Source organism: Ornithorhynchus anatinus, chromosome 17 (genome assembly GCF_004115215.2).
Source record: "Ornithorhynchus anatinus isolate Pmale09 chromosome 17, mOrnAna1.pri.v4, whole genome shotgun sequence".
NCBI classification, from domain to species: Eukaryota; Metazoa; Chordata; class Mammalia; order Monotremata; family Ornithorhynchidae; genus Ornithorhynchus; species Ornithorhynchus anatinus.
The window spans coordinates 28589000-28605609 of record NC_041744.1 but is presented as its reverse complement, the minus strand read 5'-3'; the positions used below and the strand labels follow the sequence as shown (position 1 = coordinate 28605609).

The 16610-nt window shown below is 40.2% G+C and overlaps 1 long non-coding RNA gene and 1 other non-coding gene across 2 annotated transcripts in view; one reads left to right on the top strand and one right to left on the bottom strand.

The window, feature by feature from the left end:
• The window catches only part of LOC120638937, a 43353-nt gene extending 30147 nt beyond the window's left edge, over positions 1-13206 (bottom strand). The window contains exon 1 of the long non-coding RNA XR_005660995.1: positions 13085-13206. This is a non-coding gene — a long non-coding RNA (uncharacterized LOC120638937). The remainder of the gene's footprint in view (positions 1-13084) is intronic.
• On the top strand, positions 8028-8165 carry LOC114818121. Its single transcript, XR_003765942.1, has one exon. It is a non-coding gene; the product is annotated as a small nucleolar RNA SNORA7 (small nucleolar RNA).
• Positions 13207-16610: the final 3404 nt, after the last annotated feature.

The window sequence follows — 16610 nt, the reverse complement described above, 5'->3', positions numbered from 1 at the left end:
CTTTCCCATAACAATAAAAGTAAAAATATTCGTCAGCTACTAGAAGTACAGTAGACAATCTGGAATATCGGTTTCCTCTGAGCTGCCCTGAAGCCTTCTGCTGTTAATTAGACAGAAAGAACCAAAAGATGATTCTCCTCTAAATAGTCCAATTTTTTTGTGAAAATACATAAAGCAATATGTTCATAATTATGTGTTTCCAGTTTGCACTAATACAGAGAACTATACTCAGTTCTACCAGAACACACATTTCCACGTCTTATTTTAGGAAAGAATGTGGTGACAGATGCAGGGCACAGGATTAGGTCACTGGAGTAGTTCCCTCTACAGACTCATGAGAAATTTCACCACTAATCAGGATGTCTCATCTGTCAAGGCTTCTCTTCTTTCTCAGTTCAGACCCTAGACCCAAAGATTGGGGGTGCGTGGTGCAGACTCAGGAATAGATACTTTTCCAGGTCCTATGTACAATGCTCTGTAAACCATAAGTACTCAGGAAATGTCACTGATTGAAATCAGAGAGCTCACAAACCATTATGTATGTTTGTTTGTTCTTTATCATTCTCCTACACTCTTTGATTTGCCTTGTGCAAACAGGAGATATCTTGTGGCTAGAAATCGTGTATACCAACATTATTGTATTGTAGTTTCCCAAGTGCTTAGTACAGTACTCTGCACATAGTAAGCACTCAATAAATACCACTGACCCCTTGATTGATTGCAGACCTAGCCTAACTGTCCTTTTGAGACCCCACAGTTGGATAGGATCATGAGACAAAGAACCACAGACTTTCTGAGAGGCCCAGCAGCATTACATCTTTTTGTATGGGATTGGGAATTGCTCTGCAGAGGAAGATCCTTTTGCCATCTTTTTCTTCATCTAGTTTTTGCCTCTTTAGAGATCCAAACAATTTAGTAAAGGTACACTGTACCTTTAACATTTTTAAAATGTAGGGAAAGTAGTAAATGTATTTGGATGACGGTGAGAGGCTATATTTTAAGTCAGCGGGCCATAATGGTTGAGGAAATGAAGTAATCATCTCAGGATGAATAAGGGAGTAAGAACTTCAAATATTCTTTTATCATCTGCTCATGCCATTGTTAAAATGAACGTAATTATATTAAGAATATAACTCTTGGCTTTGGTAAAGCTGTCTAGTCAACTAAACCAAGAATAAATTAAGCACCTTCTCAGATCCTGATGCTTGAAAATGTTCTGAAATTATATCAGGGAGTTAGCTCAACTAATTTCTAGGAAATAGGAGTCTGAAACCTATATAAATTTAGTTTACTAATGCATAAATTATGCCATGGTTTCCTGTCTCATTTAAGGGCTTTAATCTTTACCATCAGAACTCTTTAGGATTTTACAGTGTGTACACTTCTGTCCTTTGTTGGTCTTAAGAACACTCTGAATTAGTAGTTACTGGGATTCTAAATACTGTTCCGTGTGAATCTCTCTGTGTCCCTACTCTCTCTCTCCCTCTCTTTCTCTCTTCCTCTTCTCCCTCTTCCCATACCCCCGAGAGGCAGAACAAACTTCTGCAGGCAAGAAAGTCTCTTCCACACACTCAAATTATCACATGATAGAAACAGGCTATAAAAATTCAAAATTAGATACTCAAATATTTTTACCGAGTCTTCCGTGGATACTCACAGCTTGCTTCACAGAACTGCACCTATTTTGGAAATTCATGTGGGATGTTTAAATATACTTAAGCATGTAACATGAGCACAATAAAATGTATTTTGAATATATTAAAAGGGGAGATATCAGTATCCTACAGCTCATTTCTTTTTGTGGAAAATCCTCCAAATGCAACAATTGCCACAAATCAGATGTAGACCAAATAGAGAGCTAGCAATTCTCCTTCCAGGATGCCATGGCCTGGAGCTGTTATCCCCAGAAGTAAGGATCTTGGGAGGAGAGGCAAGAAAAGAGTAAAGAGAAGAGAGAGAGGAAAATGAGGCTATATGGGTAGCATCCCCATTTTTGGTAAGGTGAGCAATACTCGTGGATTTTCCTGGAGCAGAAAATTCCCAAGAAACAGCTCCCACTTGGCAGAAATACTATGGAAAGCTGCCATCCTCCTAAATCACTCCCACCTAAGAGAGGTAGAGTCCAAGCCATCATTTTCTGAGACAAAAGTTCAAAACAATAGTATAAGAAAGGTATCTGATGTTTTTAATCAGTCAGTTCAGAGAAAGTAGGGGTTTTGATCATTTAAAGGTAGATGGAGGGCTACTGTGGAATAACAAAGAAGTTGCTCTCCATTTCCTAAAGGATCAAACAGAAGGAAATGATCTTAAATTTATGCAATGTAGATTAAACACACACACACACACACACACACATCTTTTGAATCAGAGTGATTCAGCATTAGAGTAGGATATGTGGAAAGCTCTGATTTCCCAGGATCTAAGAATGTAAGACAAATATCCTTTCTGATATAGACAAGAGATCCACAGTCCCCATCTATCAATTCTGTATTAATGTAAGCCAGGGGTCTACAGTCATCTTACACAGAATTGCCAGACCCGATTAAACTTCTGTTCATTTCATATACAGAGAACCACACAATTTATGGCCCCCCCATGTGACATATGATGTCATATATCATGCTGCACCTGGCACAATGTGATGACATCAGTGTACCAAGCATATGCTTTATAACAATAGCTAGCCAGCTTACTCAATAATTGAACAGTCTATGGTTTACTCACCTTCCCCATCCTAACTTACTCGTGATACTCTGTTACATTCTTGTTCTTCCTCCTGCTCCACTGTCTATTAATATTCAATTTTCACCTATCTCTTCTATTCAACTGTAAGTCCCTTGACTTACAGTCCCTTGAGGACAGGAATTGTGACACTTCCGTTATACTTTCCCAAGGTCTTAGTATAGCATAATTTAGTGTGGTATAGTATAGTTGCCCAATAAATACTACAGACTGATTGATTAATTATGAAAACATATTGATAAGATCTGTCCATATGTTACTAGAGAGCTTCTCCTATTCTTTCTTATCAACCACAGTATTTTGGATAATTAGAATTATCAATAGCAGAAATTAGAAATTAGGAGCATCATAAACTGAAGTTCAGATATGAATAAAATCACATGAAAAATTTTATAATTCATCTGGAAATTTAGGCAAGTTATTTGATTTTCTCTTTTCTCAAAATGTTCTTCCCTTTTCCCCCCTTTTTTTCAGAAGTATCATATTACATTATATTGTAAACTCCTCAAGGGCAGTGTCTTTATCTTCTTGCATCTCTTTCCTGGAGACTAGTAGAGTGCTCTATACACAGTAAGTGCTCAATAAATGCTGATGATGACAATAACGTTTTCTATTTGAACATATATATTTAGAGGGATATTCCGTTTAACTGTGCAACCAACACTCTGTTCCAGTTTGATTGTTACTACTATAGAATTTACCTTTGAAGTAATGGTACAATAAAATTAGCAGGTCATTCCATAAAAGTATCTGACTCTGACAAATGCAGGTGGTGGTACCTGATCTATATCAACCACCATGAAACCTGGAGGTGGATTCAGTAGAGAAGCAGTAGAGAGACTAATGGAAAGAGCAAGTGGCTGGGAGTCAGAGCACCAGGGTTTTGATCCCAGCTCTTCCACTTACCTGCTGTATGACCTTGGACAAGCCACTTACTTTCTCTGTGCCACAGTAACCTCATCTGTAAAATGGTATTAAGGCTGTGATCCTTGTGTGGGACAGGGACTGTGTCCCACCTGATTATTTTGCATATACCCCAATGCTTAGTACAGTTCCTGGCACATAGTCAGTGCCTAACAAATACCATTTAAAAAAAAAAACTTTTAAAGTTTCACCATTTTCATGATGCCTCTTTGGCAAATTTACTATATTTGCCCTTGACACACATTAAATTCAAGCTTTATAGCCCTCTGACATAATCCCTGGTGAGGTCATGCTAAACCATGATCTTCTAAAATTGCTTACAATTTTGGATTGAATGAAACAATTCCCTTACTGCCAATCTTGGGCTCAGTTATTTGTCTTTATCTTCCTGAATTCCTTTTATTGATGCTCAGAACAGCTTTTTTCATCCTAATTTTCTTCACATCTAAAAATAGCTATTTGACTTGGGGCATTGGTGTGGGCACACTAAATATTGGATTGTCTGCTTCTGAGTGACTGACTCAGATGCTAAATAAAAACACAATGGCTTTCATTTTTCTCCACTACTAAATATCATATCACAATTATAGCCTTTTTAATTGGTCTAAAATAGCTTCAAATCTTGCTAGCTCTTCCATCATCTTTCTTAATCACAATTAAACATTTTCTAAATGTAAAGTCATTGTTTATTGAAAACCCTGGGTGCTATGTAATTACAGGGTGGAAAAAATTAAGTTCTTTCCCTACTTGCTCCTTTTTGAATAAAATGAATTCCTGTCAATTTTTTTTCTGGAAACATGGCACATGATGAAACAAAAAACTACTTGTTCTACTGCGAGGAAATTCTGCACTTCTCTGTCATCACAGGAAAGGTAAAACTGCATCAAGAACTCCTTTGATTGCTTGACTTCAAGGTTAACACTAGTCCTATTTCCTTTTGAAGTGTTTCTTTTATGATTTATTTTCACTCAGCTGGATAATTTCATGTATTCTTTTGCTAACATGTCATCAAATGTACTAGTATAATGTTCAGTCTTGGTTTAGTCTAAGTTCACTTTACTCACTTCTGGTTTTGTGGTTCAAAATATTATAAAATGAAAAAACAATTTTAAAAGTAATGACATGAAAAGTGAAAATAGTATTATTTGCCTTAAATAAAACAAAAAAAATAGATATGGTAGATTTTTCACTACTATGAAATCTGAATTATTTCGCATTGAAAACACACCTAATATCTACAAGAAATGCTGGGGATAGGGTACTGCTAGCAATTGAAATCCCAATTTAAAATATCAATATGAGTTAGTCTTGAGCGACTAATGAGTGCAGAGTACTCATCCAGGCCACTGAAAGATTTACAGGGTAAAATCAATCAGTAACCATAGTATTGTATAGTAACCATAGTAACCAGTATACTCATCCAGGCCACTGAAAGATTTACAGGGTAAAATCAATCAGTAACCAGTATATTGTATAGTAACCATAGTAACCAGAAGCAGCGTGGCGCAGTAGAAGCAGCGTGGCGCAGTGGAAAGAGCACGGGCTTTGGAGTCAGGGCTCATGAGTTCGAATCCCAGCTCTGCCACTTGTCAGCTGTGTGACTGTGGGCAAGTCACTTAACTTCTCTGTGCCTCAGTTCCCTCATCTGTAAAATGGGGATTAAGACTGTGAGCCCCACGTGGGACATCCTGATTCTCCTGTGTCTACCCCAGCGCTTAGAACAGTGCTCGGCACATAGTAAGCGCTTAACAAATACCAACATTATTATTATTATTATTGACTGAGTCCTGAGCATTAAGCAAGTGGTAGAAAGGGGAGTTGATCCCTGCCTTTGGGGAGAATACAATCTAATGGAGGAGAAAACAGATGCCATCTGAGAATAGGTAAAACTAACAAACACAAATAAATACAAGAATAAATGTAATGAAAATACATACAATTGATTTTATTTTTATCTAACCAGAAATTTATTTTCTCTTTGCCCATGTGGTGTTACCCAACTGGTTCATGGAAAGGGAGATATTCACAATCAATCAGTAAATTAATGGTATTTTTTGAACACTTGCTGTTTTCAGAGCAAACACTAAGGGCTTGGGAGAGTACACTACAACAGAGCTTTTTTTTTAAAAAAATGGTATTTGTTAAGCAAATGTGCCAGGCACGGTATTAAGCACTTAAGGAGCTGCAAGCTAATCAGGTTGGACACAGTTCATGTCCCATATGTGGTTTACAGTCTTAATCCCCATTTTACAGATGAGTTAACTGAGGCCCAGAGAAGTTAAATGACTTGCCCAAGGTCAAACACACAAGTGTTGACGCTGAGTTTAGAATCCAGGTCCTTTGACTAACAGGGCAGTGCTCTTTCCATTAGTCCATGCTGCTTCTTAAATTGGTAAATACTCTCCCTGACCAGAAGGATTTTACAATCTAGAGTGGGAGACAAACATTAAAATAAATTAAGGATATATAATAATGTTGGTATTTGTTAAGCGCTTATTATGTGCAGACCACTGTTCTCAGCACTGGGGTAGATACAGGGTAATCAGGTTGTCCCACGTGAGGCTCACAGTTAATCCCCATTTTACAGATGAGGTAACTGAGGCACAGAGAAGTTAAGTGACTTGCCTACAGTCACACAGCTGACAAGTAGCAGAGGTGAGATTCGAACTCATGACCTCTGACTCCCAAGCCTGGGCTCTTTCCACTGAGCCATGCTGCTTGTGTAAATAATAATAATGTTGGTATTTGTTAAGCACTCACTATGTGCAGAACACTGTTCCAAGCACTGGGGTACATACAGGGTAATCAGGTTGCCCCACGTGAGACTTACAGTTAATTCCCATTTTACAGATGAGGTAACTAAGGCACAGAGAAGTTAAATGACTTGCCCACAGTCACACAGCTGACAGGTGGCAGAGCCAGAATTCGAACCCAGGACCTCTAACTCCCAAGCCCTGGCTCTTTCCACTGAGCCACGCTGTGCAGTGGGGTTAATATCAAGTGCTTAAAGGCTACAGATCCAAATACACACTCGATGCAAAAGGAAGATAGGGTAGAGGAAATGAGGACTGTCAGGGAAGGCCTCTTGGAGGAGATGTGATTTTAATAAGGCTTGGAAGGTGCAAGTACCCAGTCCTCATACTTCACTCTTTTATTGCCAAACTATTCACGGTACCACAATCTCATCTATCTGGTTGCCAACCTCCCGCACACAACCTACCTCTGGACTGAAATGCTCTTCCTCTTCATATCCGACAGGTGATCACTCTCCCCACCTTGAAAGCCTTATTAAAAGCATACGTCCAAGAGGCATTCCTCATCTAAGCCCTATTTCCTCTTCTCCCATTCCTTCTTCTCCCGCTAGCTTCTGTGTCCCTCTTGCACTTGAATTTGCACCCTTTATTCACCCCATCCTCAGCCCCGCCGCAATTATGTATATACTATTTATTTATTTATTTATTTACTTATTTATTTGTTTGTTTGTTTTAATGTTCATCTCCCCTTCTAGCCTGTAAGCTTATTGTGGGTAGAGAATGGCATTTTACCAACACTGTTTATATTGTACAGTGCTTAGTACAGTGCTCTGCACACAGTAAACACTCAATAAGTATGATGATTGACTGATTGTCGATTAGACTGTAAGCCCATCACTGGGCAAGGATTGTCTCAATCTGTTGCCGAATTATATATTCCAAGCACTTAGCACAGTGCTCTGCATATAGTAAGCGCTCAATAAATACTATTGAATGAATGATTGACTGGGAAATTGGTGGTTGGTTGTAGATTAAGGGGGAAGGTGTTTCAGGCCAAAAGGAAGATATGGTAAAGGAGTCGCTGGCTAGACAAACAAGAATGAGGTAACAGCGATTAGGTTGGAAATAGAGGAGTCAAGTGTATGGGCTGTGTAGTAGTAGTTGGTCAGTCAGTCAGTCATATTTACTGAATGCCTACTGTGTGCAGAGCACTCTACTAATTGCTTGGGAGAGTAAAATACAGTATAACAGACATGTTCCCTGCCCACAATGAGCTCACAGTCTAGAGTGGGAAAGGGCAAGGTAAGGTAAGAGGGGGAGAGCTGATTGAGTGCTTTAAAGTCAATGGTAAGTAGTTTCTGTTTGAACTGGAAGTGGATGGGCAACCACCAAAATGCTGGGATGAATGTACAAGCAGTATGGATGGAGAGAAAAGGACTCTAGATGTGTTTTGAAGGTAGAAGCACAGTTGCCTAATAGAAAGAGTACAGACCTAGGAATCAGAGGACCTGGATTCTAATCCCAGCTGCACCACTTGTATACTGTGTAACCTTGAGCAAGTTACTTAACTTCTCTGTACCTCAATTACCTCAACTGTAAAATGGGATTACCCTCTCAGGGTCGCACCTGGAGAGTTTCCAGTACTCTACCAGTCTCGACTATGGGAGCGAGAGTCAGGTAGAGGCATATCCAATCCATTCCTAGCTTGGGCATTGGCTAGTGAGTGGAAGGCAATCTCCAATAAATCAAAATTTACCTGTGTTGGGCAGCAGCGGCCTGGAAGAGAGGGGTAGTTTCTGTGGAGTGAAGGTGTTAGAAACCAGATAGGAGGGCTTAAGAAAGGGAATTGGAGGAGGGGAAATGAAAGCAGTGGGTATTGACAACTTGCTTGAGGGGTTTGGAGAGGAATGGTGGAGTAGATGGATTGCACCAGTTCTGGAACAGGATAAGACAAAAGTTTATCTGGTTATCGTGGGGAGCTAAACAGCATGAATCAGCTTGGCCTGGTGTAAAAATCACAGGCCTGGAAGTTAGGAGAACTACGTTCTATCCTTGGCTCTGCCTCTTGTCTGCTGTGTGACCTTAAACAAGCCACGTGTCTGTGCCTCAGTTACCTCATCTGTATAATGGGGATTCAATATCTATTCTCCCTCCCATTTAGATTGTGATCCACCGTCGGGCAGGGACGTTCCACATTGTGAACATACACTCCAGTGCTTAGTACAGTGCTTGACACATAGTAAAAGCTTACCAAATATCCCAAATATTATTATTAATGCCCCTGGGAGGAAAAGTATGAAATGGGTTCCACGTAAAGGTGAATGGAGGTAACACACCATCCTTGACCCTATTCCCAAAACAAGGTTTTGTGACTATGTGTCCTATGAAAGGGTTGTGGGGAGGAGAGAAAGCATGTATTACAGGATAGACAAGACCCTGGCTGGTGCTTTTTTATCCCCTGGCTTTGAATTTATTTCTATTTCAATCTGTTGTTACCTCAACTAGTTCAATCCTCTGGTTTCCTTCAGCCCTACTTCTAGGGATTCCTTCAGCAGGCCCTAATCCATTGGAGAAAGGAAGATACCTCTCAGCAGTCAGATAATTTCATTTTCAGAAATGCTTGTTTGGAACACCTTTGACTGCTTTCTCTACTATACTCCACATCCTTGGCATCGCTTTCTTTCATCTCTCCCTATTCATCCCCAGGCAGCCTGTTTCTTCAGCTCAATTAGTAACTCATCTTTCCCTTCCACATAATCTTGCCACTGGGTTGCAAAAGCCCCTGTAGTCTAACTCATCCTTTCAGGATTCCTCCTACTCATCAACTATTTTCAAATCTCAGCTGTGAACATTTTTTTCCCTCCTGACACTTATTTCTCTCCAGAATTGAATTATTTAACGCTGAAAAGTATTTTGTAAGACAGTTCACAATGGTTCTACCAAATAAGAAATTGTAAAAAATGTTTCCTTTCACTGTTTTTCAGTTAACATGGGAGAAGGATACTAAATAAAATTGGATTATATAATTTTCTTAAATGCCATTTGTTGATAAATTAAATGATCAATCAACAATATGTATTAAGCACCTACTGATTAGTAAGAGTAATAAGCCCTTGGGAGAGTACAATAAAATTAATAGGCATGAGCCCTGACCTCTAGGACACTGCAATTTAGCGGACACTGTAGATTACATATAGGAAGATGTACTAAAGTATATATCAATGCATCAGATATATACTTAAGTGCTTCAGGGAGCACTTTAAGTTTATTAAACAAATAAGTGATTTCTATTTAATTATGCAAGAAGAACTGAAAGTCTGCCCTCTTCATCTGCTATTCCCCAACTGAATATCTTCATTCTTCCCAACCCAATCTTTTCACATACCTTGTTCTTGACTGTCCCTCCTCCATTTTCTTTCTCACACTGTTCCCAGGCTTTGAACTCCCTCTCCCCACCCCTCAGCAGACATATCACAGCTCTCCCCATATTTGAATCCCTCCTAAAATCTCATCTCCTCCAACAAGGTTACCCAGTTAATAGCCTAGGATCCTATCATATATTATCCCTTCAGCCAACTTTTGCTCTTAGGAACACCTCTCTTAGAGAGCAAACTATCGTCTTTCTATACTGTAGCTTTTCCTGCAAGAATTTGTCCTTATTTTTTTGAATTACCATATCATTCACTTATAAGGATAGAGATCAGTAAATAAATTCTATCCTTGCCAGGACTAAATAACTAAGCATCTTGGTCAATTACAAGCTTACCTTATTCTTAATAATGTCAAGAAGAAAAGACTTCATGACCGCCACCCCCACAATATCTCATTTTAACTTAATCCATTTAGAGAATCAGCTACTTGCCTAGTACTTGCTTTGTGACCTTAGGCAAATCACTTAACTTCTCTGGGCCTCCGTTTCCTCATCTGTACAATGTAAATTAATCACCTGTTCTCCCTCCTACTTCAACGGTGAGTTCCAGTTAACGGTTATCTACCTCAGCACTTAGAATAGTGTTTGACACACAAATACCAGTCTTTTAAAATATCCACAGATATTTGGCTGGAACAATAAAATAAAAAATTAAATTTCATTGATAAATCCAATTACCCATAATTTTTGGCTGTCCTCACTTCATATTATTTTTTGGAAGAATTTTCCTGAAAGATAAAGACATTTGCAAGGCTGTTTAAACTTAATTCAGGTGTTTTGATTCATACTACTAATAATAATTGTGGTATTTGTTAAGTGCTTATTATGTGTCATGCACTTATTGTTATACTGTACTCTCCCAAGTGCTTTGTACAGTGCTCTGCACACAGCAAGCACTCATTAAATATGATTGAATGAATTGAAAAAGTACTAAGTGCTGAGGTGGATAGAAGCCCTGTCCTTCATGGGGACTCACGGTCTTAATCACGTGATGTCTTACCAAAATATTTCATAGGAGTATCATTACTTACCTAAATTATGGTTCCAGTTAACCGTCTTAAGATCTTGAATAAGGTTGCAAATACATTTGGAGTTTACAGGTTGCAAACTTTTTCTTTATGAACTATAAAAACTAATTTGACTAGAGACCAGTGGTATCTAATTATAGCTTCAAAAATATGCAGAACAAAAACTAATTTAAACAGCGTGCAACACTAAAGCCATATATTTTTCTCATTCACTATCCCATGTAATATAATGTACAATTTTCCTTCTCTAACTCTTCCATGACATATCATCCCATTATGTATACCGTTGTCCTTCCTACAAATCCAATCCAAATGTGAAATTATCAAAATGGAGGTTAATAAAAATCTAAAAAAGAAATGTTTGTACTTTCGACTGTTCTCATTTATGTTACTTTTAGCCTCACAGTGCATAAATAGGGCAAAAATGCCTAGAGGGCAAGAATCATAACCTTGAATCCATTTTTATGCAGACCCAGTGCAATATTCGGTGCTCAGTAAGCTCTCAATAAATGATTATCAATAATCTTGATGATAATGAATTTGAATAATTAAGCCTCTTAATGACCAAATGCTAATGAGACCCTTTCCTCTTTCAAGAAAAATAATACGCATATAATCAATCTCACCTTATTGCAATAATGTCTTTTAGGAAATGCCCATTCCCTGGAAATATCAAGTCTGAGTCTACTATATTCCTTCCTTTCTTCTTCCTCCTCCTGGAGACCTGATTACTTGGGCTTGGAGTTAGAGAAACCACACCCTTGAAAGGCTCTTGGGGTGGATGAATAAAGGTAAAAGGATGAGAGCAAGGGGCAAATAGTACCCAGGTCCTCAGAGCAGGGTGCTATAATGTCTTTTAAGATGAGTTTCTTTGGAAAATACAGTAATCAGAAGAAACAGCTCTAGTTCAGCCTAGATTACTAGGCTTTTTCTGAATTATACATTGGACCTTACACTCTAGGTATCTTAATTATCCACTGAAATCTATATATTCATATACTACAGGTTAAATGGTCCTCCAAATCTATGATCCTGTTGAATAAAAAATGGGCACATATTGTATTTCTATGGTAGACTTCTGGACAATTGGAGAAAAAAGTGCTCTTTAAAAATCTCATTTATTAATTGATTCATAGGGTATATAGAGGCAGCTTTATGGTCCTTATGGGCACTTTGATTTTTTAAAATATTGTCATTAAAATAAAATCAATACAATTTTACCTCTTAACTATTATGTCAAAGTGACATGAACAGGTACTAACACTGTGAATTAAGTTCATAATGGCAAAGAAATTTAAAGCTCTGCTTCAGGTCTGGGCTATGTGCCATCTATGTCTCCATTATGTTTAGCTACCACCTACTTTTTAGGGCCTTTAACAATAGAGACTCACCAGGTTCTGCTTGAAATATAATTACCAGTGAAGCATGACTCAACTTGAGAAGCAGCATGGCCTAGTGGAAAGAACAAGAAGGACCCTGGTTCTAATTCCGACTTGGTCACTAGACTGTTTTGTGAACTTTGGCAAATCATTTAGCTTCTCTGTGCTTCAGTTACCTCATCTGTAAAATAGGGATTAAGACTCTGAGTCCATATGGGACATGGATTGTGTCCAACCTAATTAGTTATATCTACCCTTTTGCTTAATACAGTGCCTGACACATAGTAAGTGGCAATGAATCCCATTTTTAAAAAACTATTATTTCCTTTTCTTAGGGGTTCAAGGACCTTGGCTGTATATTAATACACAATCTGAATATCCTGGTTGAGTAGAGGGGATACAGACCCTTTCTTGCAGGTCTGAGCTGTCCAAGGCTCAATAGAATATATGTGCAAAATTGAACTTGTTGCAGTGCTGATCTTAGTTAATAAGGCTATTGATTAAGCATGAAGGAAAAGAAGGGTATTTTCAGTCAATCCACCAAGTACCTGCAAAGCAATCAATGACATCCCTCTAGTTTAGTGAGCTTTGCATTACCACCTGAGGGTATTTTTTATAAAGCACTCCAGTGCCTTGGGCACCAGATGTGGTAAAGGCACTAAAGTCTATTTTTACTCACCCTGTGGTGTTAAATGTTCATTAAATACCAATGTGGAAAAATCCAGTTCACACAGATAGCATTGTATAATTAAAAGCACTTAATAACCTCGAGCATCCAGAATGGAATATCTAACAATGAAAAAAAGAGCAACATGATCTCTTACGTACTGGGGAAGGCATCCTTGTAGTCTGGAATTCCAACAGTGACATATTTCTGAGCACAGTAATATGGAGAAGAACAAAGGAAAAAGTCACCAGCATCCATGAGAACTATATAATGTCAATCTTTGATCTGGCTTTCCTGTAACAAAACACAAACCAGCCTGCTATTAAAAATGAAAATTAGCATAAAGGATCCAGGGGGAAATCATAGACACAGTATCAGAGATGACCACCAAGAAAAAGAATTGAGTAAGTGCTATGGACAATAAGGGTTGAATACATGTACCACAAGAGGCACATTGGAGAGGTTTGAATTTTCACTTGATACCTCTTAAGCAATAGAGAAAAAGAGTTAGTAATGCCAATTTGTGAAGAAGAAACCCATAGTTAAAACTATATAGGGCAGCCATATTATGCAGGGGAAACAACTGTAGAAAATATGAGTTTTGTTTTGGGAAAAACATTCAGTGTGAACCTGTCAGCAGAGATACAGCCAAGTGGCCGAACCAACAGAAGCATATACCAACAGGTCTCTGAATCCAGCTGAAATAATGAGAACTGCTGCAGTCTTTGGGGTTCAGGGAGTCTTACAAGTCCAGGCACTCAGCTAGGTGCTGGGTTAAGAAGGAGAATAGAGCCACAACACTTCTGGAAGCTGTTCCCAGCCGGGCAACATTGGAAGACACCAACATGAATTCCAGTATAGAAATGAAATACCCCACCACCCCAAATTCTCTATGACACCCGAACACTTTCAGCATTTCCATTTTAAATAGTGACAAATCCATCTTTTGTTAGCTGACTAATTAATTCAAAGGCTACGAACCTCTGTTTCAATATGTTCTGCTCAACTGATCTTTCATCCTGAGAGTGTTAAGCAGGTCACAAACAGCTAAATTCTAATCAGAAGACTACAGTTCTTTCATAATTCTGTCATAATGCAAACTCCTGCATATGTTATCCTTAACGTGCCCATAACAGCCCTGCTTCATTACTTCACCAAAAATTTAAACACTCAATGATCAAAAGCATTTTTGTCCTGTAATTTTGTCCTCTTTACAAAGATTTCTGGAGTCTAAGGTCCTACTACTTGACCTCATTTTTGCTATCTCCTTAGGTCTAACTTCTCAGGGTAGTGGGAGGTGTTGGGACCTAGTACATTCTGTTACTTGTTACATGTTGCTGGAGCTTGACTCAGGCCCAGAGTTCTCAGCCCAGAGGTTGCCATTAGTTATCAGGACGTAACCCAGGGGTCGACGGCGGGATAGGCTAGACCGAGGGACGGTGAGGAGGTGGGCGGCAGAGGAGCGGAGCGTGCGGGGTGGGTGGTAGAAAGAGAGAAGGGAGGAGAGATAGGAAGGGGCAAGGTGATGGAGAGCCTTGAAGCCTAGAGTGAGGAGTTTTTGTTTGAAGCGGAGGTTGATAGGCAACCACTGGAGTTGTTTAAGAAGGGGAGTGACATGCCCAGATCATTTCTGCAGGAAGGTGAGCCGGGCAGCGGAGTGAAGAATAGACCGGAGAGGGGCGAGAGAGGAGGAAGGGAGGTCAGAGAGAAGGCTGACACAGTAGTCTAGCCGGGATATAACGAGAGCCCGTAACAGTAAGGTAGCCGTTTGGGTGGAGAGGAAAGGGCGGATCTTGGCGATATTGTAGAGGTGAAACCGGCAGGTCTTGGTAACGGATAGGATGTGTGGGGTGAACGAGAGAGACGAGTCAAGGATGACACTGAGATTGCGGGCCTGAGAGACGGGAAGGATGGTCGTGCCATCGACGGTGATAGAGAAGTCTGGGAGAGGACCGGGTTCGGGAGGGAAGATGAGGAGCTCAGTCTTGCTCATGTTGAGTTTTAGGTGGCAGGCCGACATCCAGGTGGAGACGTCCCAGAGGCAGGAGGAGATGCGAGCCTGAAGGGAGGGGGAGAGGACAGGGGCGGAGATGTAGATCTGCGTGTCATCTGCGTAGAGATGGTAGTCAAAGCCGTGAGAGCGAATGAGTTCACCGAGGGAGTGAGTGTAAATGGAGAACAGAAGAGGGCCAAGAACTGACCCTTGAGGAACTCCAACAGTTAAAGGATGGGAGGGGGAGGAGGCTCCAGCGAGGACCCCTGGGTCACGTCCTCCCGCGGTACTGGAACGCCCTCCCTCCTCACCTCCACCAAACTGATTCTCTTTCCCTCTTCAAAACCCTACTTAAAACTCACCTCCTCCAAGAGGCCTTCCCAGACTGAGCTCCTCTTCTCCCTCTACTCCCTCTGCCACCCCCCTTTACCTCTCCGCAGCTAAACCCTCTTTTTCCCCTTTTCCCTCTGCTTCTCCACCTCTCCCTTCCCATCCCCACAGCACTGTACTCGTCTGCTCAACTGTATATATTTTCATTACCCTATTTATTTTTTTAATGAATTGTACATCGCCTTGATTCTATTTAGTTGCCATTGTTTTTACGAGATGTTCTTCCCCTTGACTCTATTTATTGCCATTGTTCTTGTCTGTCCATCTCCCCCGATTAGACTGTAAGCCCGTCAAATGGCAGGGACTGTCTCTATCTGTTGCCGACTTGTTCATCCCAAGCGCTTAGTACAGTGCTCTGCACATAGTAAGCGCTCAATAAATACTATTGAATGAATGAATGAATTATCAACACCTTGCGCATTGTGGATCAATACAGGATTAAAACCACTGATTGTTTCCTATTGCCCAGGCATTGCCAAACAGAAATGAAGCCAGGATTAGATTGGCCACTGACAGTACTTGCTGGTCCCGAACACTGAAATGTGCTTGGCATTGCTGCATTACTTCAGACACGCAGGTAATGTAATAATGCCATATGCAACTTTTTATAATGGTATTTGTTAAGCATTTACTATGTGCCAGGCACTGTACTAAATGCCAGGTAGATGCAAGCTAATCAGGTTTGACACAGTCCTTGTCCCACAAGGGATCACAGTCTTAATCCCCTTTTACAAATTAAGTGACTGAAGCACAGGAAAGCAAATGACTTGTCCAAGGTCATACAGCAGACAAGTGGCACGACCTGAATTAGAACCCAGGTGCCCTGATTCCCAGGCCCAGGCTCTTTCCATAAAGCCATGCTGCTTCTCAACAATTTGCAAGAATCCTATAAAACCTAGAGCATTTCTCCTATGAGTATCCTGGCCCCTCTTACCTCTGACTTCATCCAGAGCCTTTGCATTCCTTTCCCAGGTCCTCTGAACCTGGGAGCCACTTCTATGCCTATAATTTGTTGTCAGGAGCCAAGGGAGGGCTCAGCCAGTCCAGTGCTTTCCTGTTTGGGGACCTTGTGGGCCATGCAAGATAGGGAACCATAGTCAGCTCTGGGTGCTAGAAAGTGATTCCCAATTTTCCTCTTCCACCCTCTCCACCCTATCTCTTCCTAGCTATGACCCAACCAGGCAACTGGTTAAAATTGGGCCAAATATCTCCATGGGTGGATGATCTTTGGGCAAACCTGAGAAATGAAGTGAACCTCAGATCTGTCAGGTGCTCAGTGGTTCTGATCGGGCCTGCTCTCTCAG